We start from the raw sequence: 23751 nt of genomic DNA, 5'->3' as shown, positions 1-23751 counted from the left end.
CTAAAAAAGACAGGTTTGGACCTGAAAAGTGGGGGTTTGGGACCTAAAAATGAGGCTTTATTCCTTAATAGAGGTGTTTGGACCCTGAAAGTGTGGGTTTGGCACCTAAAAATGAGGCTTTTAGCCTTAAAACAGGGGTTTGGAACCCCCAAAATGAGGGTTTGGGACTTAAAATAAGACTTTGAGCCTTAAAGGTGAGGGTTTGGGATCTAAAACTGAGGCTGTGAACCTAAAAGAGGGGTTTGGATGCTAAAAGTGAAACTTTGGAACGTATACTGAGGCTTTGAACCTAAAACACAGGTTTGGATGTGAAAGTGAGGGTTTGGCACCTAAAAATGAGGCTTTGAGCCTTAAACAAGGGGTTTGGACTCAAATGCACAGTTTAGAATGAAAAAATGACGGTTTGAGCATTAATAGAGTGGGTTCGATTCTAAAAGGGAGGGTTTGGGGCCTTAAAAGGAGGCACTGAGATTTAAAAGTGAGGCTTTGGACCCTGAAAGTGAGGCTGTGGGGCCTAAAACTGAGGCTTTGTGAGTGTAAAGAGGGCTTCGGAGAGTAAAAATGAGCTTTTGGCACCTGAAAGTGAGGGTTTGGGTGGTAAAACTGAGGCTGTGAGCTTTAAAACTGGGGTTTGAACCCTAAAAGTGAGGGCTTGGGACCTAAGAATGAGGGTTTGACCCTAAAAAAGACAGGTTTGGACCGGAAAAGTGAGGGTTTCGCACCTAAAAATGAGGCTTTATTCCTTACTAGAGGGGATTGGTCCCTGAAAGTGAGGGTTTGGGATATAAAAAGAAGGCTTTTGGCCTTAAAACAGGGGTTAGGAAAACAAAAAATGAGGGTTTGGGACTTAAAATGAGGCTTTGAGCCTTAAAAGAGGGGTTTGGTCCCTGAAAGTCAGTCTTTGGGACCTAAATATGAGGCTTTAAACCTAAAAGACATATTTGGACCCTAAAAGTGAGGGTTTGGGACCTAAAACTGAGACTTTGAACCTAAAAGACAGGTTTGGACCGTGATAGCGAGGGTTTGGGGGGTAAAAATGAGGCTTTGAGCCTTAAAACAGGGGTTTGGAACAAAAAAAAAGAGGGTTTGGGACCTAAAATAGGCTTTGAGCCTTAAAAGAGGCGTTTCGACCCTGAAAGTATGGGTTTGGGATCTACAAATAAGGGTTTGCAGGTGAAAATAGGGCTTTGGACATTACAAATGAGGTTTTGGTACCAAAGTGAGGGTTTGGATGCTAAAAGGGAGGGTTTGGGACCTTAAAAGGAGGCATTGAGCATTAGAAGTGAGGGTTTGGACCCTGAAAGCGAGGGTTTGGGATCTAAAAATAAGGCATTGCTGGTGGGAATAGGGCTTTGAACATAAAAAATGAGGTCTTGGTACCTAAAAGTGAGGGTTTGGGTGCTAAAAGTGAAACTTTGGAACCTAGAAATGAGGCTTTGAGTGTTAAAAGGGGGGTTTGGACCCTGAAAGTCAGGGCCTAAAAATGAGGGTTTGAGCCTTAAACAAGTTCTTTGGACTCTAAAATGCACAGTTTGGAATGGAAAAAGGACGGTTTGAGCATTAATAGGCTGGATTCGATGCTAAAAGGGATTGTTTTATGTCCCAAGCCCGTCTTTCAATACTCAAAGCCTCATTTTTCAGTCCCAAACCCTCACTTTCACAGTCCAAACTCCTCCTTTTTAGGGACAAACCCTCATTTTTAACAGCCAAAACCTCACTTTCAGGGTCCAAACCCCTCTTTTAACGCTCAGTGCCTCATTTAGATGTCCCAAACCCTTACTGTTAGGGTCCAGACCTTTCTTTTTTACTGTCAAAGACTCATTTCTTTATTGCAATGCCTCATGTTTAGTGTCTAAATCCATCCTTTAGGGCTGTCGTGGTTTAGCCGGCAGCTCAACCCCACACAGTCACTCGGTCACTCCCCCACCAGTAGATGGGGGAGAGAATCAGAAGGGGTTGGGTTGGCTCGTGGGTTGGGATAAGAACAGTTTAATAATTAAAATTAAAAGCAACAACAACAGAAATGCAATGGAAAGGAGAACCACGAGGGCTGCAAAGCCCCGGGTGGGGGGAATGGAGGGGAGAGGGGGAACGAACCACCGAAACAAACCACCAAAGTCGCTCACCACCCACCGACCCCACGCCGCGCCGCAACTGGCGCCCCCCCGTTAATATACTGGTCGTGGTGTCACGTGGTATGGAATGAACATGCCACTGGCCAGTCGGGGTCAGCCGCCCCCACCGCGGCCCCGCCCCTCCCAGCCCCACCCCACCCCCCCCCCACGCCGCAGAGCGTGGGAAGCTGGAAAGGCAGCTGCCCCCCATGGTGAGGAGAATTAACCCCTTCTCAGCCAAAACCAGCACATGGGCTCAAGGCATTATATTTAGGTCCCCAACCCCGCCTTTTGGTCTCCAAACTTACCTTTTCTGCGTCAAAGCCTCATTTTTAGGTCCCAAACCCTCACTTTGAGGCTCCAAACCTATCTTTTCCGTGCAAAGCCTCATTTTTATATCCCAAGCCTTCACTTTTAGGGTCCGAATTCCTCCTTTTTAGGGACAAACCCTCAGTTTTAACAGCCAAATCCTGACTTTTATTGTCCAAACCCCTCTTTTAACGCTCAAAGCCTTATAGTCAGGACCGCAAACCTTGCTTTTAGGAACCAAACACCTGTTTTAAAGCTCAAAGCCTCATTTTTAACACCCAAAGCCACACTCCCAGCGTCCAAACCCCTCTTTTAATGCTCAGTGCCTCCTTTCAAGGTCCCAAACCCTCAATTTTAGCATCAAATCCGGTCTTCTAATGCTCAAACTGTCATAGTTTCGTTCCAAACCATGCGTTTTAGAGTCCAAACCACTCCTTTTCGTGGCTCAAAGCCTTATTTTTATGTCCCAAACCCTCACTTTTAGACTTGAATCCTGTCTTGTAAAGCTCAAGCCTTCATTTTTTCATTCCGAACTGTGGGTTTTAGGGTCCCACCTCTCGTTTAAGGCTCAAAGCCTCATTTTTAACACCCAAACCCTCACTGTTAGGGTCCAAACCCCTCTTTTAAAGCTCAGTGCTTCACTTCTAGGTCCCAAACGCTCACTTTTAGCATTCAAATCCGGTCCTTTAATGCTCAAACCATCTTTTTTTCTCTCCAAACTGTGCGTTTCAGGGTTCAAACCCCTCTTTTAAGGCTAAAAGCCTCATGTAAAAGTCCCAAAACCTCACTTGTAGGGTCTAAACCTGTCTTTTACACTCAAAGCCTCATTTTTAGGTTCCAAACCTTCACTTTGAGGGTCCAAACCTCTCATTTTAAGGCTAAAAGCCTCAGTTTTAAGTTCCAAAGCCTCCCTTTTATTGTCCAAACCCAGCTTTTAATGCTCAAAGCCTTATAGTTAAGACTGCAAACCTCACTTTTAGGGTCCAAACCCCTGTTTTAAAGCTCAAAGCCTCATTTGTAAGGGCCAAACCCTCACTTTCAGGGTCCAAAGCCCCCTTTTAACACTCAAAGCCTCAGTTTTAACACCCAAAGCCACACTTCCAACGTCCAAACCCTTCTTCTAACGCTCAAAGCCTCTTCTTTAGGTTCCAAACCCTCACTTTTAGCAGCGACTCCAGTCCTTTCATGGTCAAATCATCATTTTTTTTTTCCAAAGCTTCACCTTTTAGAGTCCAAACCCCTTGTTTAAGGCTAAAAGCCTCATCTTTTGGTCCCAAACCCTCACTTTCAGGGTCCCACACCCCTCTTTAAAGGCTAAAAGCCTCAGTTTTAAATTCCAAATCTTCAGTTTTAGGGTCCAAACCCCTACTTTTAAGGGACAAAGCCTCATTTTTAGGTCCCAAACCCTCACTTTTAGCATCTAATCTGGTCTTCTAATGCTCAGTCATTTTTTCGTTCCAAACCGTGAGTTTCAGAGTCCAAACCCCTGTTTTAAGGCTCAAAGCCTCTTTCTTAACACCCAAATCCTCACTTTCAGGGTTCAAATCCCTCTTTTTAACTCTCAAAGCCTCAGTTTTAACACCCAGACCCTCACTGTCAGGGTCCAAACCTGTCTTTTTTACTGTCAAAGCCTCATTTCTATGTCACAAAGCCTCACGTTTAGGGTCTAAATCCGTCGTTTAAGGCTCAAAGCATCATTTTTAGGTCCCAAACCCTCCCTTTCAGGGTCCAAACCCCTTTATCAAGGCTCAAAGCCTCATTTTTAACAGCCAATCCCTCGCTTCTAGGAACCAAAGCCCTCGTTTAACAGCCAAAGCCTCATTTGTAACACCCAAAGACTCGCTTTCAGCATCCAAACCCCTATTTTAACACTCATTGCCTCCTTTTTAGGTCCCAAACCGTGAGTTTCAGGGTTCACGCAGGAGGAGCAGAAGGGGCCGGGGAGCAGGACGGAGGCCCCGAGAGCAGCAGGGCCAGCTGAGCGGGGAATACAGGCGGGAGAGAGGGGACAGGCGGCAGCACAGAGGGGAACCAGGCAACCAGGACACGGTGACAGAGGAAGGAGGCGGCCAGGGAGCGGGAGAGAGGTGTAGGGAAAGGAAAACATAGCATCAGGCTGTAGGACAGACAGGGAGGAGTTAGAAAATAGAGTCAGACAGAGAAAGAAAGAGGAAGGAAAATCAAAAGTGATGGGAACTGGGAAGAGAGCAAGAATGGTAATTCTGGGCAACTGCCCCATTTGTTGATCAATGCCCAGCGACTGCGTTACTGGGAACAAGAAATGTGCTGCCTGCAAAAGCCCTGCCCTGAGCCCAATCCTGCACCCTGATATGGGTGACGAGCATTGCCTTGCAGAGTGGCCAGGGCTGGGGAAAAGTAACCAAGCTGAGGGGAAAAAAAATCACCCAGCTGTTTTTTTGTTGGTTTGCTTGTTGGTTTTGCTTCTAAAAATCCCTGTGGCTCTTCACCATTGGCAATAGCGTGCAGCAGCTGTGCTGAGTCAGCATTATTTCAAGGTCTGATTTTAAATCTTTGCCTCTCACACCCTCCACAGGCTCTTGCCAGTTGTTCTTGTTTCTTTCTCTCTCCGCTTCCTCCAAGTGCCTGCTTTGCTCTCCAGGCTGCCAAATTATCTCCCCTCTGCCAGCACCTCCCCGTACGCAGCTCTGGCAGGAGGGACTCAGTGCATTGCTCCAGCTCACTTGTGCCTTCGTGTTTCACTTCAGATCGAACAACTCGCCCCTTGCAGAGCCCTCTGTTCCTCATCTGTCCCCGCTGTTTGGTGGGAAACAAATCCCACAGGATGAGGCTGTGCTGTAACCAGCTCTCACCCCACTGAGCAACACCACTATCAGCCTGAATCACAGCCCTTTGGGCTGGCGAGCTAATAAAGCGCGGCTTAGCCATTCTAATGCACCGTGTTGGTATAAACAGAGAATGCCATGAGCTCTGGAAAATGCACCCCAGCGTCTGCACCCACTGATGGCACTTACCCCTTGGATGCAAAGGGGTGGCAGCTTGGGCTTCTGCCCAGGCACGCTGACACTGAGCTCTGAACCCATGCTTCACTTCAGCCTCGGGTGAGCGCGTAACGGTCCCTGGGGCCGGAGGAACGGCTCCTTACTGCAACGCTCAGCCTGGCTCACAAGTCAGCTAACAAGCCCCAGTGCTGCAGGGGACAGCTGGCGGTATTTATTGTGCGCTCCTAACCTGATCCTACTGAGAGCCTCGCGTGACCACATCTCGCATCAAACTTGCCCAGAGTATGAAGACTTGCACGGAATTTTTTCCTGCTTCATCACTTTGCTGCAGCTCAGTATTGATTCAGGTATCGCTTTGTGCCTGCTGAGGAAGCAAGTTCTGTGAGGCTGCCCTGAGGGGGCTGCATGGGCATACCAGACCCCACAGAGGCTGCATTTAACCTCTTTTAAGACTACCAACAGGTTGCACTTCCCGAGAGAGATGAGCAGCCTCCTTCCCAGGCAGGGCTTTGGAGAGGGGATGAAGGGAGAGAGGGGCCTGGGCCATGCCAACACCCCCAGGGCCTGCAAGGCCCCCCCAGTCTCTTTCCCAGGACAGCTGCTCTCGGTGGCTGAGCCCCCGGCAGGGTCTGGGCAAATGGAGGTGCTGTGGGAGCGTGACAGTGACAGGCGTGGACACTGAGAGCACCACTGACTGTGTTGTATTTCAGCCGCTTGCTTGGAAAAGGGCAGCCGCTCACCCTCCCTGAGCTGCCGGCAGGGCTTTGGTTTTCATCCCTGACAGCTCTGGGTATTAAGGGCGTCAGCAAATAGAAAGCTCCGGGAAGGGAATGGTTATAAAGGGGAAAAGGAGAACAAACACATTGGCAGTGAGAGTATCCCTGCATGAAGGGCAGTGCACGCTCCGCGCTTGAGGGGGAAGGAAAACTTTGGGGCTAAGATGTGGCTTATGGCACAGCAGTCCTAAAAGAAATGCAGCTGTGTTGTGCAGGCTTTACTACTCTACGTACACAGATATTTGTATAGTAAGAAAGCGGCTGAGACACAGTCCAGGGATGTAGCTTCTGCTGCACAGCACTACATCCGGGGCTCTCTTACGGTGGCCACCGCGGTGACAACGTGGCATCAGCAAATCTGCGCTTAATCGGATCTGTGCTCCCCAGCCCCACGGGAGTGTGCTGCACCAGAGGTTAATAATGGGGAAACCTCAAAACATCCCACCCACGGGAAAGCTGCAAACCTTGAAGTTCCTTCAGGCAGGAGTGTCTCAATAGCCCTTTCATTTCCTGCTGTAAAGGGCTTCCCAGTGTTATAAGCTTTTAGTTTTCCTCCACATGAAAAGCAGTTCAAAACCGTAAAGGGCTGAGCTGACTTGATCCCAGATGCAGACCTTCACACCTCCCAGCAACCTTAAAACTCTCTGCGTCCAGACCGGCCGTTTCCATCCTGTGACTGCGCTCCAGGAGCATCACGGCAGCATTTGCCTTCACCTGGCACGGAGGAACAGTCCCTGTGGCACCCCTGAAGCGCGGTCACCGTGTGGGAAAGTGCCCTGAGCTCTCGCTTACATTTCTGCTGTAGCTGTGGGCTTAGGAAAGCCCCTGATCCTCCTTTGCTGCTTCCCTGTGGGAAGTGGGGATCATAGCAGTGACAGTAACGGGTGTTGCTCTTACCCTGCTGACTTTACGTGAGATCAGAATTAGGCCCTGCTTTTGCAGAAAGTCATCTGCAAACCAAGGACGGCGACAACTCCCCATGCCGTGTTATAATTATGCTGCTGCTGTTGGGTTTATTTGCATTGATTTCCCGGCACCTGCGGCACAGCAGCTGTGAGAGCAGACATCGTGCACTCTGACGCGCTGCCATGCCATCCCAGTGACAGCGGAATAACCACGTTTTATTTATATGCCTGCTTTTCGCCCCAGGCCCGGGCGAGGGTCTCCGCTGACATGGAGGATTTCCTCGCCGCAGCCCTCTCTCAGTGCTTCCCCACACAACGCAGCAGCGCTGAGGTGTCGGAGCCTCTGTGCCTGCTAAAGGTGTCAGGTCGCAGCAGCAACAGCACGAGCTCCAAGCCCTCACGGCGGTAGCGAGTGATCCCTGCCGTATGCCCTCGCTGAAAGCCCGACCTCCCCACGCCCTGGCTTTTCCTCGGACCCCAACAGCCTCGGCTGGACTGCTGCGCAGGTTTGTTGGGGCCGCTGTGCAGGGCGCTGTCAGCTCTGGCACTACGGGCATCTGCCCTTGGGGAATGAGCTGCGCCGTCAAGGGGGATGAAAGCGGCGCTGGGCCTTCTCTGCACGAAGCAGCTCGCATCGCTTGTCAGCGGTGACTGATGCATGTCGCTGAGGCAGCTCAGCCATGCCGGGGGTCTCTGAGGTGAGCGCGCTATCCCAAACCATAGCTACGACAGTGACCAGATCACCATCAGCACAGCCAGGTCCGCGTGACGGTTAATCAGATTTCAGGGCAGCAGCCAGTCCGGCCGGCAGCGCCAAACACGCCGAGGCCGCGGAGGCTGCGATGGCCGCCCCCAATAAAACTGAGCCCCTCGGGGTGTTCGGTGGGCGCAGCCGGGGCACTCGAAGCAGGCTGCGCCGGCGGCTTTGCCTCGGGGGGCGCCGTGGCGGCCCTGCCGGGGCAGGGGGTGCTGCCCTTGAGCCCCGCGAGCCCCCGGGCGGAGCCAAAGCTTTGCGTGCAGCTCCCGCGCCGCCCCCGCCCCGCGGAGCCCTTCAGCCCGCTCCCGCCGCCTCTGGGCAGCAAACGCGCTTCCAGGGCCCGAAAAAGGCAGGGCCCGGGCGCGTTTCGCCACGCTCGAAGCCCTCCGGAGCCGCGGCGGGAGCGCGGCTGGGCGGTTCGGAGCCAGCTTCGCTCTCCCGGGGATGGGAAGGGGCGCCCGCTTCGCGCCGGGGCTCGGCGGGAGCCGCGGCCCCCCCTGAGCGGCCCCAGCCGCCCCTTCCCGCTCCCGGCGGAGCCCTTCCCCCCCCAGCCCCCCCGCGCAGCCCCGGGGCCGGGCGCGGAGCGGGGCGGGCGGCAGCGGGGTGGGCGGCCGGGCCCGGCGGGGCCATCGGGGCCGCTCGGCTCCGCGCCGCGGCGGCTCCTGCTGCTGCTCCTGCTGCTGCTGCTGCTGCCGCGCGGCAAAACGTCGGGCAACAGCGGGTCGGTTCTTGTTTTGGGTTGTATTTTCAATGCCGCGTCTCTCGGAGGCGCCTCGGCCGCTGCCGGAGCCCCTGCTGATGTTTCAAAGCCCTTCAGCGGCAGGGAGCCCCCTCCCGCCCCCCCATCTCCGGGACCGCACGTACCCGGCAGAAAGTTCCCGCTGCTCATGCAAGGCTTTGAAGCCTGTTTGCACAAACGGGCCGGGGGAAGGAATGGGCTCGGTGGGGGCCGGGGGTGAGGGCCTTCCTTCCGTAGCCCTTTTGGTTACAGCTGTAAATCACAGCGGGCACTGCTTGTGTTTGCAAGAAAGCCCCAGTAAAACACCACGTTCTTGGTGTAACTCGTTTGGCTCATTTTTTTCACAGCCAAAAGCACTGATTTCTGGGGCACCACCTCAGCGAGTTGGTCGGGGCAGGTGCGGTGTGTGAGCAGGAGGGAGCGAGCAGCCCGTGCTGGCCCCGGGGGTGGGAAGCGGCAGAAACAGAGTGTCCCCAGCTCTCCCCATTTTAGGCTGAAGTACGTATTGACGCTGTGACTTGGGGCACAGTTGAACCCCCGGGGGTGGGGAGCATCCTCGGCGCCCGCCTCAGTTGTCCCCTGGGTGTCACCTGCAGCTTCAGCCCAGAGCTTGGGGTCGATGCTGTGTTCGAGTGGCGCTAAACCCTTCCCGTGCTCTGAGACACCTTTGTACGTGAAGGCTTGGGGATGCTGTTTGCATCCTAACAGGTGGCGTACGCGGAGGTGTCGCTGAGGGAAGCGTCCCTCTGGTGATGCCTCTAAACCAAGCGAGGGGTTGGGATTTGCAGGGGCTCCGGCAGGAATCCTCAGGCCCAGCTCCCTCACGGCTCTGGCATCTTTGTGCAAAGGAAAGGTGTGGCTGCCAGACCCCCGCCGTGCTCCCTGGGAGCAGGGCTCGGCCCTGAGCGGAGGCCGAACAACATCACCAGTGGCATCGCAATGTCCCCACGGTGCTGCCCGGCCACGCACGGGCTCCATGGCTCCCGGCCGGCCCCAGCCTGCAGGAGGAGGTGCCTGCCTCCCCCTCCCTTGGAGAGCAGACCGACTGAAACGGCAGCGTTTTGCTTTTAAAAACCGCTGATAACCGGCCTGTCTCCTGTCGCTGGTTTGTATGTGTCTGTCTGCATATGGTGCACATGAAGAAGGGAATTTCTGGGCGTCTTGGGATTTGTATTGCATTAGTGAGCTGCTGAAGCTGTCCGTGTGCGTTGAAGGAGTTCAGCAGCTTGCTGCTGCCGTTTGAGCAGGCTTGTGCGGGCAGGGGAGAGCTCTCCCACTCTGTCAGGAGCAGGGAGCGAAGGGTCCTTGCGCAGCTCTGGAGTCAATTTGTCACCCCGAGTTACTGCACAGGCTGTTTTCAAGCCAAAAGAACAGAAAAGGTGCCGGATTGGGATTTTGTTGGAGTTGAATGGCAGGGCACGTACCAACACCTGTGGCTTTTCTGCTTGGGAAGACCTGCTGATGCACTGGTTGCGATGATTTTCTTGGTGCAGCTGATGGCAACCTGGGCTCTTGTAGCCCTCCCGCGTGCACCCAGCGGAGGGTCCAAGGGGTGGGGTCGGCGATTCGCGTCGCTTCGCTTTGTGTGCCTGAGCATTTCAATGTTCTCCCTCAAATTGTGCGGGTATTGAAGTGAGTGTCACATGGCAGCGACCATTCCTGGAGCTGGCTGTGGTGTTTATGCGTTAAAACCCTCTAAAAAGAGTCTCTTCTGTATTGACGGTGCTTCCTACTTTGTGCCTGAGACCAGAAACCCTTTAGATTCCGTGGGCAGCTCGGAGTGATACCGTTTTGGGATTCAGAGTTGATCCATTTGTCCTCGTTAACAGGAGTAGCTAAAAAAGCTAATTAAGGCTTTAATGTTGAGACTGGCATAGTCTTCTGAGCAATAAAGTAAGAGGATGATGAAATATGGCTTTTTTTCTGTTTTTAAATCTATTTCTTCCCTAGCAAATAGCAAACCAGAAGGTCTGTTCCAGCACAGAGACGGACTCATGAATGTATTTGGTCTGGCTGTACAACATCACGTCTTCTACATGTATTGCCAAGGGTCACTCCAATCAAATCTGAGGGTTTTTTTCTTTTGATTAAGACCTTATTAACAACCAGGGAGTAGGGAACGTGATGAAAGTAAATCTGAAAATAGTGTTGCGAAGTGCTGATCTGCTGATGAAATCGTGCAGTTAAAGTAATCCCCTCTGAGCAGCGTGTTAACTTCTGCGGCTCACTGCAGTGACTCTTCAGTGCTGTTTGGGAAAGCGTGCCTGTCCTGAAGTCTGCCTGAGTGTGGTTTTCTCTGAAGTAGGTGAACACTCAAGAAGTCTCATTTCCATCCAGTGGGACCCAATCTGCTGCCTGGAGAAAGCTGAAATTTGGGGGGAAGCTATGGGAGGACATTTTTCCCCTCAATAGGGATGGAAAATTTTTTTCCTCTGTAAGTATGGTCAATAGAAGAGACATTTGATATCCAACTCTATGCTCAGGAAGCTGAACTCCCTGAAAACTTTCTGCGTACATCTGCTATTTCAGTGAGAGACCCTAGAAGACAGGGAATGAGCCCAGCTTCTGAGCAGTGAGTAAAACTTCCACTTAACAAAAGCATTTCCCAAGCCATTTCTGACGGGGACCTGTCAGCTGGCGCACAGAGCTGGGACTGAAAGCATTAGCCTGACCTTAATTTCAGCTGAGGTTCGGGCATGGCCTGCTGGCAGGTGTTCCTGGCTGGTCCTTGGAGCGTGTAGGGTCCAGTGCAGGAGCCTGGGCGTGAGCCTTGAGGCTTCAGAGTAGGCGGAGAAGTGGCTGTGTCCTCCTCGTAGTTTAGCTTCGGGCAATTTTTAGTAGACGTAGAACAGAACGAGCAGGAATGTTTCAAGTTCATGTATTTCTCCTAAAACTACAGGTGAAATTTCCTCCCCATTGGGCAACTGTTTCCCAGCTGGCTGGACCTGATACACAGATGGTCGATTAAAGAGGCTTCATTTTTATTCGGTTTCCGTTTGAACAGACTTTTCTCTTTTTCCTAGTGTGCTGCAGGTTTGTAACATTTGTGATGTGCTGGGTGTTCGTCTGGCTCCGCATACCTGTTTCTTCTTTTTTCTGACCCTTTAAGAAAAAAAAAAAATGAAAACACCAAACCATGAGCTTGAAATTGCCTGCGGGCTCAGCACCCTCCAAGCCATTTGATAGCGTGGTTTGCTGGAGCTGTTTCAGGGTTTGTCGTTTCATCTCTTTTAATCCTGGTTGGTTAATAACATGTATTCTTCTCCACACCCCAGGCTGGATGCCAGAGAGGACGGTGGCTTGGTACAAATTCACCATCCCTCCCGTTTTTGCAGCAAATGGGGCTGTGGTTCAGCAAAGCCACTCGTGGTGTGGGAAAGCGGGCAGTCGGGGCTGCTGGGAGGAGTAAATCCGACAGCACCCCCTGCACAAACGCTGGGTTAAAGCCGGTCTGAAGGCACCTATGATGCCAAAATGTCATCAGATTCTTTGTTATGCGCTGACTTCTTTTCCTTACCCTCCTACAGAGCTTATCAGTTTACTGCTTGCCCCTCTTTTGGCTGTTTACCTGGTGAGCTTGTTAAAAAAAGAAGAAAAGGTGCTCTTTCTCTGCAGCCGAGCTGAGTGTCCAGGTGCCCCTTTCCAACCTGCTCACAGCTCAGGCTGCCAAGTGCCGTGGGTATGATTTAAATCCCTGGATGTGTGAAGGAGGGCGCTTAGTCCTGTGGTGAACGTGGTATTCGTGGTGTGCTTACCCCTAAAGCATCTGCCCCTTGGCTTGAAGGACCAGGAGGTTTCTGTAATATCAAAAGCAGAAAACCCTGTGAGATTGAGCTGAGTAAAGCCTTTAGTAAACTTAGTAGTTAAAATGTGACTCCTTCTGCAAGGCGATACCTCCCATGAAATACGACGTTTTCAGGCCCCCAGGATTCTTTATGGCTACCCTGCAAGGCTATTGATGGAAACATTTTTGTATTTTTAATGCTTACATTTGCACCAGAATAAAAATTTGCATGAGGCGAAGAGAGAAGCAATCCATTTTTCTGTCCTAACCTGCTCCAGCTCCTTCGCTCAATGGCCAAAGAGCAGCTTGAAACCAACGCCACATGCTGAGGAATTCAGAGCTGCTGTAACTGCGTTGGTTTCATAGTCAAATTGTAATCTATGGCTCTGCTTCAGCTGCAAAGTGAGGGTCACCTCTCCGTGTCTGATTCCTGTCAGGGATCAGCTCGATCAGACCGATCTGGTTTGAATTACTTTTTGCTTGATAACGATGCAGTCATGGCACCCCAGTGCCTTTGTGCTGGAATGGGATCCTCCGTGATCCATCTTGCACCAACCCAGAAATGGTTCTGCCTTCGGGGCATAAGCAGGCTTATGGCCGCTGACCCGGCTGGGCTGAGGGCAGGTGTCGAGGGCTAATTCTTCTCTATTAAACTGGGGTAAAGGATGAATAAACCATTCAGTGTCAGAAGTGAGCTTCTGTCACTCAAATGAGCCTGAAGAGCATCAGGCCCAAGAACGACACCTCCAACACGCCCCACGTTCCTCCCTGGGGAGACTCGTGAGCCTGAACCTTTCTTTGCGTCATTAGCCTATGGTGAAACAAAATTCTCCAGCCCGTGGCAGGGTTCCCTGTCGTCACTGGTGGAACAAACTGCTGCAGCTGGTAGGTAGAGTGAAGAAAGAGGGATTTCAGCTTTCATGCTCAGTCTTTGGTGCTGCTGCCCGGAGAGTAACTCCAGCAGGGAGCTAGCGGTGGGTTCATTTATTTTAGCTATTGCAACCTGCGCGTGCTGTGCGGCCTTCCCCCTTGTTTCCTTCAGCCCACGGAGGCTGCCTTTGGGCCACCCAGAGCCACCTGAGCAATCGGGTTTATCCCCATTCCTGCTCCTTGTATCCCGTCCGTGCTGGGTCCCACAGGGGTTGTGGACAGACTCACAGAGATCAAGAAACGGAGATCCAGAGGCTGAACCGTGCCCTTTTCAGCACACGCTCCTCGCTGCCAGATCAGCCCCCCGTGCACCACTGGGTGTTGCGGTGACCCCCCCCCAGAGGTGTGTGCTGGTTGTTGTGACGCACCTGGAGGGGGGGCCGTGTTTTGGTCGCTACAGGTTCGAAGCCACCCTTGCAGGTCAGCCAGAGCCCTGACTGTAGTGTGCCCGGCTGCCTGTCTGCAGTATGGCCTGCCTGGCTGCAGGCAAGGCTTCCCCCGGGCAAGGAGGAGCTCTGGGCACGTGGAAGCGTCAGCAGGGCAAATAGAAGATCTGTTGATTTTTGAAATGCCCTTTCGTCCTCTGATGCCTGCTCTTAGTTACTCATTTCCATTTCTTTCTCCCGTTGCAGAATACTTGAGGAACGAGAGCACCTTTCTGGGAGAGCTGGTGTTTGGGAGCGCAGACACCATTGAACTTTCCTGTGACAGCCACGGCTCTTCTGTGTCTGTTTCCTGGTTTAAAGACGGTATCGGGATTGCACCTCCCAGCAGAGCTCATACTGGGCAGAAGCTGTTGAAGATCATCAGTGTGTCATACGATGGCTCGGGGCTGTACAGCTGCAAGGCGAGGCATTCCGACCAGGTCCTGGGAAACTTCACAGCCGGAGGTACAGGTGCGTGCAGAAATACAGCGCGCTCGGGACTTGTATTTTCCTTTTGTTCTTTAAATTTTGCCCCTCCACACGCTCAGTACAGCTGGTGCTTTGCGGGGTTCATCCGTACTGGGCAGGCCTCTGCCTCCCTGGTGACTCCTGGCAGTGATTAGACCGACAGAACCAACCAGCCAAAGCTTGCTTGCGTGTCCATGGCCAATGTTAAAGCGTGACGGTGAGACTGAGAGAGCCTGAGACACGGTGCTGGTCAGATTAAACCCCAAATGCCCCCTAACACTCAACTAGAGGCAGTGCTACGTGGGCCTTTGAAGTCTTTTGTGAGTGGGTGAGCTGTGGCTCAGGGAGGTTGAGCGAGTGACTTTTTCTGCTCTATGTGACAAATCAGTGGCAAAATTGCATGTAAAAGCTGGAGGTTCCTGAAAAGTATTTCCCTGTTGTAGGCGATGAATGTCTTCCCTCCATCCTGGTTATCACAAATTGCTAGTTTGTTTTGGCGGCAGCTTCTCTGTAAGCTGTGTCCATCTCAAATATGTGCTTCATCGGAGGCGCTTATTGGGATTCCTACGTTGCAAAGAAGCGCGGTGTCAGCAAAGCATGTGCTGTCGTTTGCTTGGCCATATTGCCCGTGATGAGGCCAGCGAGACAGAACAGCTCCAGGCTGTCCGAGGCTGGATCAGTACCCAGGGAGTGTCAGAAGCATCTGTTGTCCCCAGGTAGCTAACCACTGCCACTGAGATCATCCCCGTGATCTCAGGCTGCTGCATGGGTAGAAGGATCCACATGGCTGTGAGCAGATGGAAAGCCTCCTGATGGCACAGATTCAAAGCCTGATTTTTCAGAACAAGTAACCCGTTGTGGATGTAAGCTTTTAAATTCTCTCCTTTGCTTTTGTGCTGTTGGCGTTTTTCAGGCATCCCCGAACAGTAGGTCCTTGCCTCCAAAAGTTGAGTTCCCTGAAAAAGTAAGGGGCTCTCTCTGAAAACCGAACGCAGAGGTGTTTGTGATTGTAAATCCCATCCACTCCCTAAAGGGCTTTCTCTTTTGTGTCAGAAAATTTGTGTAGGTGAGGGAATCAAACCAATAATAATAAATGAAAGCTTGTTTCAGCAAGAGTTTTGGAGAGAGAGAGTTTTGGAGAAAGAATGGTGACAAGCCTGTGCTGGTGTGGTGGTGTTTTACTGGGGTGGGGGAGAGAATACTTCAGTTGGTCGGAGCGAGTCCCCAGAAGCCTGTGCCTGTCGTGTGTGCTGCCAACGTTTGTGCAGCTGCCCTCGTCGGGCGGCTGTTTGCAAGGAGTGTGTTTGAGCACTGGGGGCTCAGCAGGCGCCGGGCCCTGGCCCTGGGCAGCCTGCTCTGGGTGACCCTGCGTGCGCAGGGGCTGGACCAGCTGCCTCCAGGGATTCCGGAAGGCCTTTCTCTCCCTTGTGACTCCGTGACTCTGGAAGTGGTGCTGCGAGGGGCCAGCGCTGTGGGAGCGCTGGGAACGTTGTCTTCCCTGGGCTGTGCCTCTGTCGGGACGGCTGCGTGTGCGCTCTGCCCTGAGACACTCGGCACCTGCGCCCGTCTGTCCAGGTACGCCAAGCAGTGTGCAACAGAGCACACTTTCAGGAGTGACTTGAGGAACTTTTGCTAGCTTGGCCGCGTTAGAGAGGGACTGCAGCTCCTGCATGCAAGAGTAGTCGTGTTGGAGAATAACCGTAGGAGTCCTAAGTTCCCAGGGTGAAGAAGAATGGTCATTTTGGCCGCTTGTGCCCAGCCCGCTGTGGGATAGGATCCAGCTGGGAGGCTGGATTCTGGTTTACTCCTGAGCATGGAGTAAGCCTGTGGCGATTTACACTAATCTGACTGCTGACAGAAATAGGAATGTGGTTGTAGTCAGTGTTTTCAAAGAGAGCAGAAACGCAGTTAGTGCTGGACATGTCTCTTAAAGGAGAGGCTTCACGCCTTTAACCGGTCTCTCTCTCCTTTCCCACTGCTTTGATTCCCAGTCATCCTTGGTTTAACTTAGCAGAATGATGCAAGTACATCATCCTGATAACCAGATCAGTATATATATTGCTCATAATTTATTATAGGTTTTACCTCCCTGGTTCCATATTGTCAAGCAAATGCCTAGCAAAAAAAATGTTTCAAATGCCCGTTGGCTCACTCGGGGAACCTGGGCACGCCTGATGCGCTGGCAGTTTCACATGCTTTTGTACGCTGTTAATAACGGCAGCATGACTAACTTTAAAGTCACCTGAAGGGTCCAGATGTCGGAGGGTTCCTTATCTGATGGTTCTTGCCAGTGGCACTGGTCGGAGAAGCACATCTGATGTGCGCTGTAGGCAGGACTGCTCTGTGTCAGGGTGTGAGCTTTCCACCGGAGATGAAGGATTTCTGGCTTGGTGGGGAGTTTGGGGTGGTGAGTGGTTTGCTTTTAAACTCCGGTCTCCCCAGTTAGTTTAAATCCTTAAAGCGTGACTTCCAGTTTGGCCACACAAAATTCTGTGCTCTTGGCCTGTCGCAGGAGGCAGCGGCAAAGGCAGGGTGACGCGGGGCGGCTCACGGCAGGTGAGGAGGTTTCCTGACTGCTCTTAGCTGCCCTGCTGCAAGAGACTTGCTCGCTCTTTTTCTTAAAACTACCTTGCTACCAGTAGAACATATTCTATGAGTGATGATGAAGCACTTCCATCAAAACGTTGCCCTGCGCCTAGTGCGGGACCCTGACGGCCGCGTCCCGTGTGTCACGCGCTCGTGCTTTTCATGCTGGCAGAAGGTACTGGAACATGTTCTCAAACAGTTCCCGTGCCTGGGACTGGAAGTGCAGCCGATTCCACTGCCCGGCCTTCAGAGCATAACCTTTCTCCACAGCAGGCCCATCTGTATAACTTGTATTTCCTTGTCAGCGCTTCCCTTGAATGCCCTTGTGTTGCTCCCCGAGCCCGGGCTTCAGAGCGAGCTGTGACCTCCTGTGCTGGGAGGGACACAGGTTCCCAGTGCGCGCTGGCAGGAGCGATCGTAGCCCTTTGTTTGCAGGAGAACACGTACGGCACAGACACCCCAACACGCCGTGTGAGCCCGTGTAAGCGCTGGCTGTACTGCTCCGTAGCACGGGGTAAGGGCTCGCGCTGACACCTGCCTTGGCCAGCAGGTGGGACACCCAGGCACAGCGAGCTGCGTTTCACGTCTCCCTTTTGAGACGCCGTGAAGAAAGCAGTGCCATTTGAACGGGGTGATTAAATCTGCCTTGTCTTCAGGAGGCGTTTTCAGGAACCATTTCAGAACCTGCAAAACACAGTTACTTGAAGGAGTTTGTCTTTCCATGTGTCGGGAATAGAGAAAGATTGATAAGACCTGAAGAGAAACCAGAGTGTATCTCTTATTAAGGCGCCTGTTTAACCTTGTAAATCACTTCAGCTTTTCAGTTTTTCCACAACAAAATTGCTCTTGATGTATGGAAACATGAACTCTTTGTGGAGCACCTCCAAAAGTGTGGGAAGTGTCTGAAAGGCCTAGAAATGTTTGTGAAATCCTGCAGAGGAGCGGTAAGGGCAGGCAATAGGAAGGAAAGGACTGGAATAAGGAATATGAGGCTTTAATTGTAGAAAAAAAATCCGTGCTGTGTTATGTTTCCATCATAAGTGTATGGAAAACTGCTGTGTAACTGATGAGCTATGAAAGTCTGTATTGCTTGTAACGTGAAAGTATCAAGAGTATGTTTTGTGGAAGAGTTTAGAGGATGAAGGTCCTTAAGAACGTTGTTCAAAATACACATGCCAAAAGTGAACAAGACATAAACGATGCATGAAATCTACTAGAAGTCAATGGAAAATTAAGAATAAAGTATGAAATCAAGGAAAGGGACAAATGGAAACTTCTCCCTATTACCGAGAAGCTTTTGAAAAGATGATTTTTCTCAGATCGCATCGTACTAACCTGTGTGAGTAGACTTGACTTCAGTGTCCTGGGCTTTTTTCCCTGTTATTTATTTTGTCAATACCCCTGCGTCCCTTTTTGTTGGTGACCTCATAGGCATCAGAAAAGCAAAGGATTCTCCTTTTGCTCTGCTGTGAGATCCAAATCTGCCCTCAGTGCCATTTTTTTCAGGAGAAGATCTACAGGAGGTGGATGGGAGATTATTCACGGCAAAGTGATGAAACTTCTGTCAATCTCAGAAATGTCTCTGGCTGTCAGGAGTCTCTTTTTGCATGTTTGTCTTTATTTAGAGTGAAGAATGCGAGACCTCACGGCTCAGGTAACGAGCAGCCTGCTGCAGTTTCCCGAGGTGACCATTCAGGCTCTTGGGGAAGATGAGACCACCCGAGGGTCTGTGCTGCGCGGGCAGTTCTGCAGAGGTGAGCCTTTTCCTTGAAACTGGCCCTTGCTGTGAAGTTGTTACTGCCTGGAGGTGACCTGAGGCACGGGGTCACAGCATCAGCTGTGTCAGGTTGGTGCTGCTCAGGTGCCTCACGTTTTGAGAGAACAGAAAGGGTGAGCTATGAAAAAACCGATGAAAAATGTTAACATTAAAACATTAGTAGAGTTAAACTTTGAAATGACAACAGCCTGCTCCAATCTTGAGCCATTAAAATAACAGGCACAAGTCGGTGAGCCCTCCTCAATTGCTAATTGAATGAAGGGCAGTTTTCAAAAAAGTCAGAGTGTTGTTTTGGGCCATATTTATTGGTACCATCATAACATTGCCTGCAGAAAGAGTTCCCCCAGAGTGTTACAGCAGCAAACGGCCCTGCTTTTTTGTTGCTAGCCTGAATACAAAGAGAAGGAAGAGGAAAGCCCTGTTAGGTGCTGCAGCCGGGTTTGCAGAGCATTGAATAGGATGCAGAGGAGTGTCCCGTGAGAGGTGCTGAGAGTGGCTGAGCAGATGAGGTAGCTGACTTTGTAGGTGATGGGAAGGTAGCGCCGGGTGCCTGCCTGGGTGTCCGGGCATCTGCTGAGACCACGTAGAATCCCTCTATGTGACTGTAAGTGCAGTAACTGAGTTAATACTCCCTTTGTGTTGGAAGTAGTTCAGTGAAACTAAATGTGCTAAATTCTCTCTGTGATCAGCGTGTGTGAAAGTTGAAATTGGCTCCCGCAGTGCCCATTTTAAGGTAATTCCTTGTTGAAGTCCAAATCCCTGCCCAAAGTAGGCGTGTGTCAAGCAAAGTTAGTAAAGTAGAAAGGAATTGGCTGAAATTTGCTCTGTTTGAAGTACGCTTTAGGAGTTGTATTCCCATAGGTATTTAGATGTTTTCTAGCAAAACCAAGCTGAATATGGTATAAAGACGAGCGATCAACATATTGTAATCTTTATCCCAAACAAGCAGAACTCTTCAGTGCAGGAATGACAAGTACAAATGCAAAATCATAAGGTGGTTCATTTGAAGATGTATTGCTTGAGAGTTCAGTGGGTGATTTCAATGACCAGAATTCGGTACGTCTGTCTCCCTGTGTGAGGCACCTCTATTGAAGCAAAGGGGCAGTGATTGTGATTTTTCCGTTGTTTTCAGTCCTCTCTTGTGAGTTTCCTTTAGCCAGCTTTTCCTTCTCTTCTAGGGAGAGGTGGCCTGGCCTGGCTGGCGTGTGGCCCTCAGCTGGAGGTCGTGAGCGCTGTGACGGGAGAGGGACTCTCTGCACACCGTTTCAGTGGAGCCCGTGAGCAGCCTCCCACCATCCGCGTGGTGAAGGAGGTTTCCTGGCAGATGGGAACGGGGCTGCTGGTTGGCTTGAGAGAAGCAGAGGGAAGTGTTCTCTGCCTGTACGACCCTGGAACATCAAGCGTGGTTAAAGCAGTTGTTCTGCCAGGAAGGGTAGGTGCTTTTCAATGGGGGAAACGTTGTCAGGTGCTGCATAACGCTGTTTCAGGAGCAGCTGTGGAGCGTCTCTTTGTTAGGAAGTCTATTTTCTCTATTGCGTCATCATACTGTCACTGCAGAGTGTCCAGTCGAGAGCGGCATGATGTAAAATGGTGGGCTTCACAGTACCATTATCCTTTGAGTTTACTGATAGTAGAACAAGTTTTCCGGTTTTATGGTAGAGCACGTAGTTACCTAATTTTCCACTTGCACAAAAAGGCTTTGAAAGCTGCAGGAAATGGAAATTGGTGAGCTGTAATAATAGAGTGCGCCATTGCAGTCGATGTGAACTCAGTGAAATAACTGCAGGAATTCTAGTAAACGCAAGGCAGTAACGGATGTTTGTAGAGGGCTTTTTTTTTTCTTTCTTTCTTCTTGATATAATTGGAAACAATGCTGTGTTTTTAAGTCTTATATTTTTAATTCTGGCTTCAATTTTCAGTGATTTCTATCAAAGCTTATCAAAGAGCTTAAATACTAACTTGTAGTTTTCCTGTAGGTAACCGCTATAGAGCCCATAACTAGTCCCGGAGGCGGCAGCGTGAGGCCTTGGCACCTACACCGGGCTCTGCAACGGTTCTGTGGAGCGGCAGCGGTGGCGACAGATGTTGGTCATCTACTTGTGGTGGACCTTGGTTTGGATGATCCATCTTGCAGCCAGAGGGAAAATGAGCCATCGGGTAAGCTGCAGTTTCTAAACCTGAATTGGAAAGTAAGAAAACTTGTGTCTTTTAAATCAACAACATGCATCCCGCTTTGAAGATAACTGCTGTGCAGACGTTTATGACTGCTGATTACAGATGGCAGTTTGACACCGTCTGGTCCTGAATGGATGAAAAATGGGAGTGGCTTCATACTCCTTCTAAGGTTACAAATACCCCCTCCCACCAGGATCCCTCTGTCACTGTGACTCTCGCCAGTGAGGAGTAGGAATCTGACCATCCGAGTCGGTGCAGCTGCCAGATAGGAAGGTGTATCGGACGTGCCCTATTTCTTGGGAATGTTCTTCTGCTTCTGTTCATTGACTAGTGGCAAATTTTAGGCTTTTTTATTTTATCTAAATCCAACTTATCAAAACCCATCTATTTGGATGAAAGAAACCTCTAATTTGTGTATTTGGAGCGCATACTCTGTTTTGGCTCTTACACCAGTGTCTTCAAGAGTTGATGTCACTTCAAGGAGCTTCATCGTGAGGCCCAAACTCCTGATGTGCAGGGTCCAGGAAGAATTTGTCTATGAAGGCTACACTTTTACCTGGTGTTGAAATACGACTGAGAATTCCTGTCCAGACAGAGAGTTCTTATGTTCTCCGAATATGTACAAAATGGAAAGAGCAAACTAAGTGTTGTATCAGTGGGTATTTTGCCTGGGATGGTAGAATTAGTTTATACATGTTGTCACATCAGTGTTTCAAATGCAACCTGAGTGGCATAACGCATTCATTTAGCGTGTGGTTTTGTGTGTGCAGGTCTAACAGTTGCTGCTAGAATTGCTGCTGGAGTTCCACTAAGAAGAGAAATGGTGACCAGGGAAGGGAGACATCTCTGCTTTCAACTGCAAAGCCCTTCAGGAACAGCAATATCGACCCTGCGCTACATCAGCAGAAGCAACCAGCTCGCCGTGGGTTTTTCCAACGGCTCCCTGTCACTGTGGGATGTGAAAACTCTGCAGCGGGAGTAAGTCGCCCTTTGCACTTGGTCACGCCTGGAGGTGCAGGGCTCTCAAGGCTTTGCTTGAGGAGGAAGTCTGTTACTTCCAAGTGACCTTTTTCAGGGGTGGAATGGGAGGAGAAGCATGTCGGGTGCTCTTTGCTCAGAAGATGTGTCCACCCTAACACAAGCAGTCGGGGCCACTAGGCTCATCTTGTTTCTTTTTCTGTCTTTTTTTTTTAACCCTGTAGGCACCACTGTCAGCTTGAAGGAGGAAGGATTCCTGTCTACGCCATTATTTTTCAAGAGCCTGAGAATGATCCTCGCAATTGTGGCTACTTGTGGGCTGTTCAGTCGACACAAGAAAGGTGAATAAAAACTTACTCTAAGCCATTGAATTAACTTTTTATATCTATCCATTCACATACAGTTGACACACGTATATTTGTTGTGATTATTTAGCTGTGCAGGAGATTCTCTCAGGTGTGGAAGGTGTTGAGCTTACGGTGCAATTTTACAGGATTTAGCAGAGATGAAGAGGGACCTACTAGTTCCTCCCTGCTGCAAGGTGGCAAAGTGACAGTGGCTATATTTCTGTGTTTGCATTCTTAAATGACTGCCTTTGTTTCTTGATGACACAAGAAACATTCTCTTAATTCTTTATTCCTTATTCTTTTAATACCACACCATGGTATTAAAAAAATACCATGAAAAGCAGCCGAGGCTGCAGCTCCAGAGCACTAAAGGTGCAGATCCACCAGCCTGCTGCCCCTAAAGGAGGAGGTGACAGCATGGCCGGTTCCCTGGTGCCAGCTTGAGCCTTGGTGAGCCAGCTCAGCTCGCCTGGCAGGGAAGGTGTTCAGCAGCCAAGTCGGTGGTTTCCTGCTGGGCTAATGACTGAAACGAGGGTGTGGAAGGTGCTGTGTGTGCAGGAGAGGGACTGGAGCTCTGGTGGGAAGGGAAGGGAAGGGAAGGGAAGGGAAGGAAGATCTGCCCCTCTCAGCATCAGCAAGCTATTTACTCAGCTCAGCTGCCCGTAGAGTGGCAATCTTTTTCACTTGGACTGTAAAGCAGTTTTGCTTGAGAACTCTTCACTGTGAAGAGCTGTTCCCAACCATTTTTAGTCCACATAACATCTGAAAGCTTTCAGACTGTGTGGTTAGCCTTTGCCCCAGAAGCTGTTAGTGTCCAAATGTCCTCCGTTGTGTTTTAGCGGCTAAATGTGACCAACTGTCATGCTTTGGGAAGGGCTGTTTTTCTTTTCAGCGAGACAGTGCTATGAAGGAAACCTCAGCCTAGATCCAAGGAAAGGATAACGAGGAGTATAAAGCAGCTTTGTAACCAAATGTCACAATTTATACCTTTTCCAGTGAAGGCGATGCTGTGAGTTTACATCTGTTGCAGTTAGTGTTCGCTGCCAGAAGATGCTTGGCTTCAGGACAAGTCCTGTATGAGGTAAGACGTGCACGTGCGTGAAAGGATGGAAAGAGTCCTTATCTCTAAGGGAGTACCAGTGAAGTTGGCAGGGGTAATATGTATATGCTTGAAACCCTGGCAAAATCTCTTTGAGGGGAAAGTAACTTTAATTCAGAGCAATTCTTTCCTCTCATTTTGTTCCTTTCTCTTGCATATGCTCACTAGGTCCGGAATGAAACGGGTGGTTCTTGTATTGTGGTGCTCTGTTTTGATGGGGACTGTGCACTTTGATTTTTTGAATGAGCTTACATTTTGACTTTTTTCCTTATCTAGAGGAGAGCTCCTTCCTCATTGGTAAATGTTGCTTTTGACCAGGTAAAGGTGAGGAGTTTGGGAAAGGTGGTGTTTCTTTAAAACACATTCTCTCTCACGATGCCAAAGTATAAGTACCTTCAGGTGATTCAGTGTGTTCTAAACATGGATGTCTTCTCTTCCTCTTTGTTGATGTGCAGTTTTTAATGACATAAATATCCAGTGCTGTGGAGGAACAGAGCACCCTGATGGGGTTGTTCACGTACAAAAGGGCTTTCATTGCAGTTCACTTGTGCATCTCTTGTCGTGCTCTAAGCGCTGTGGGAGGTTGATAGGAAAACGTTTC

The sequence above is a fragment of the Phalacrocorax aristotelis genome, chromosome 23 (assembly GCF_949628215.1).
Source record: "Phalacrocorax aristotelis chromosome 23, bGulAri2.1, whole genome shotgun sequence".
Classification (NCBI taxonomy): Eukaryota; Metazoa; Chordata; class Aves; order Suliformes; family Phalacrocoracidae; genus Phalacrocorax; species Phalacrocorax aristotelis.
The sequence above is the reverse complement of the archived record's forward strand: the minus strand, read 5'-3'. Positions refer to the sequence as shown.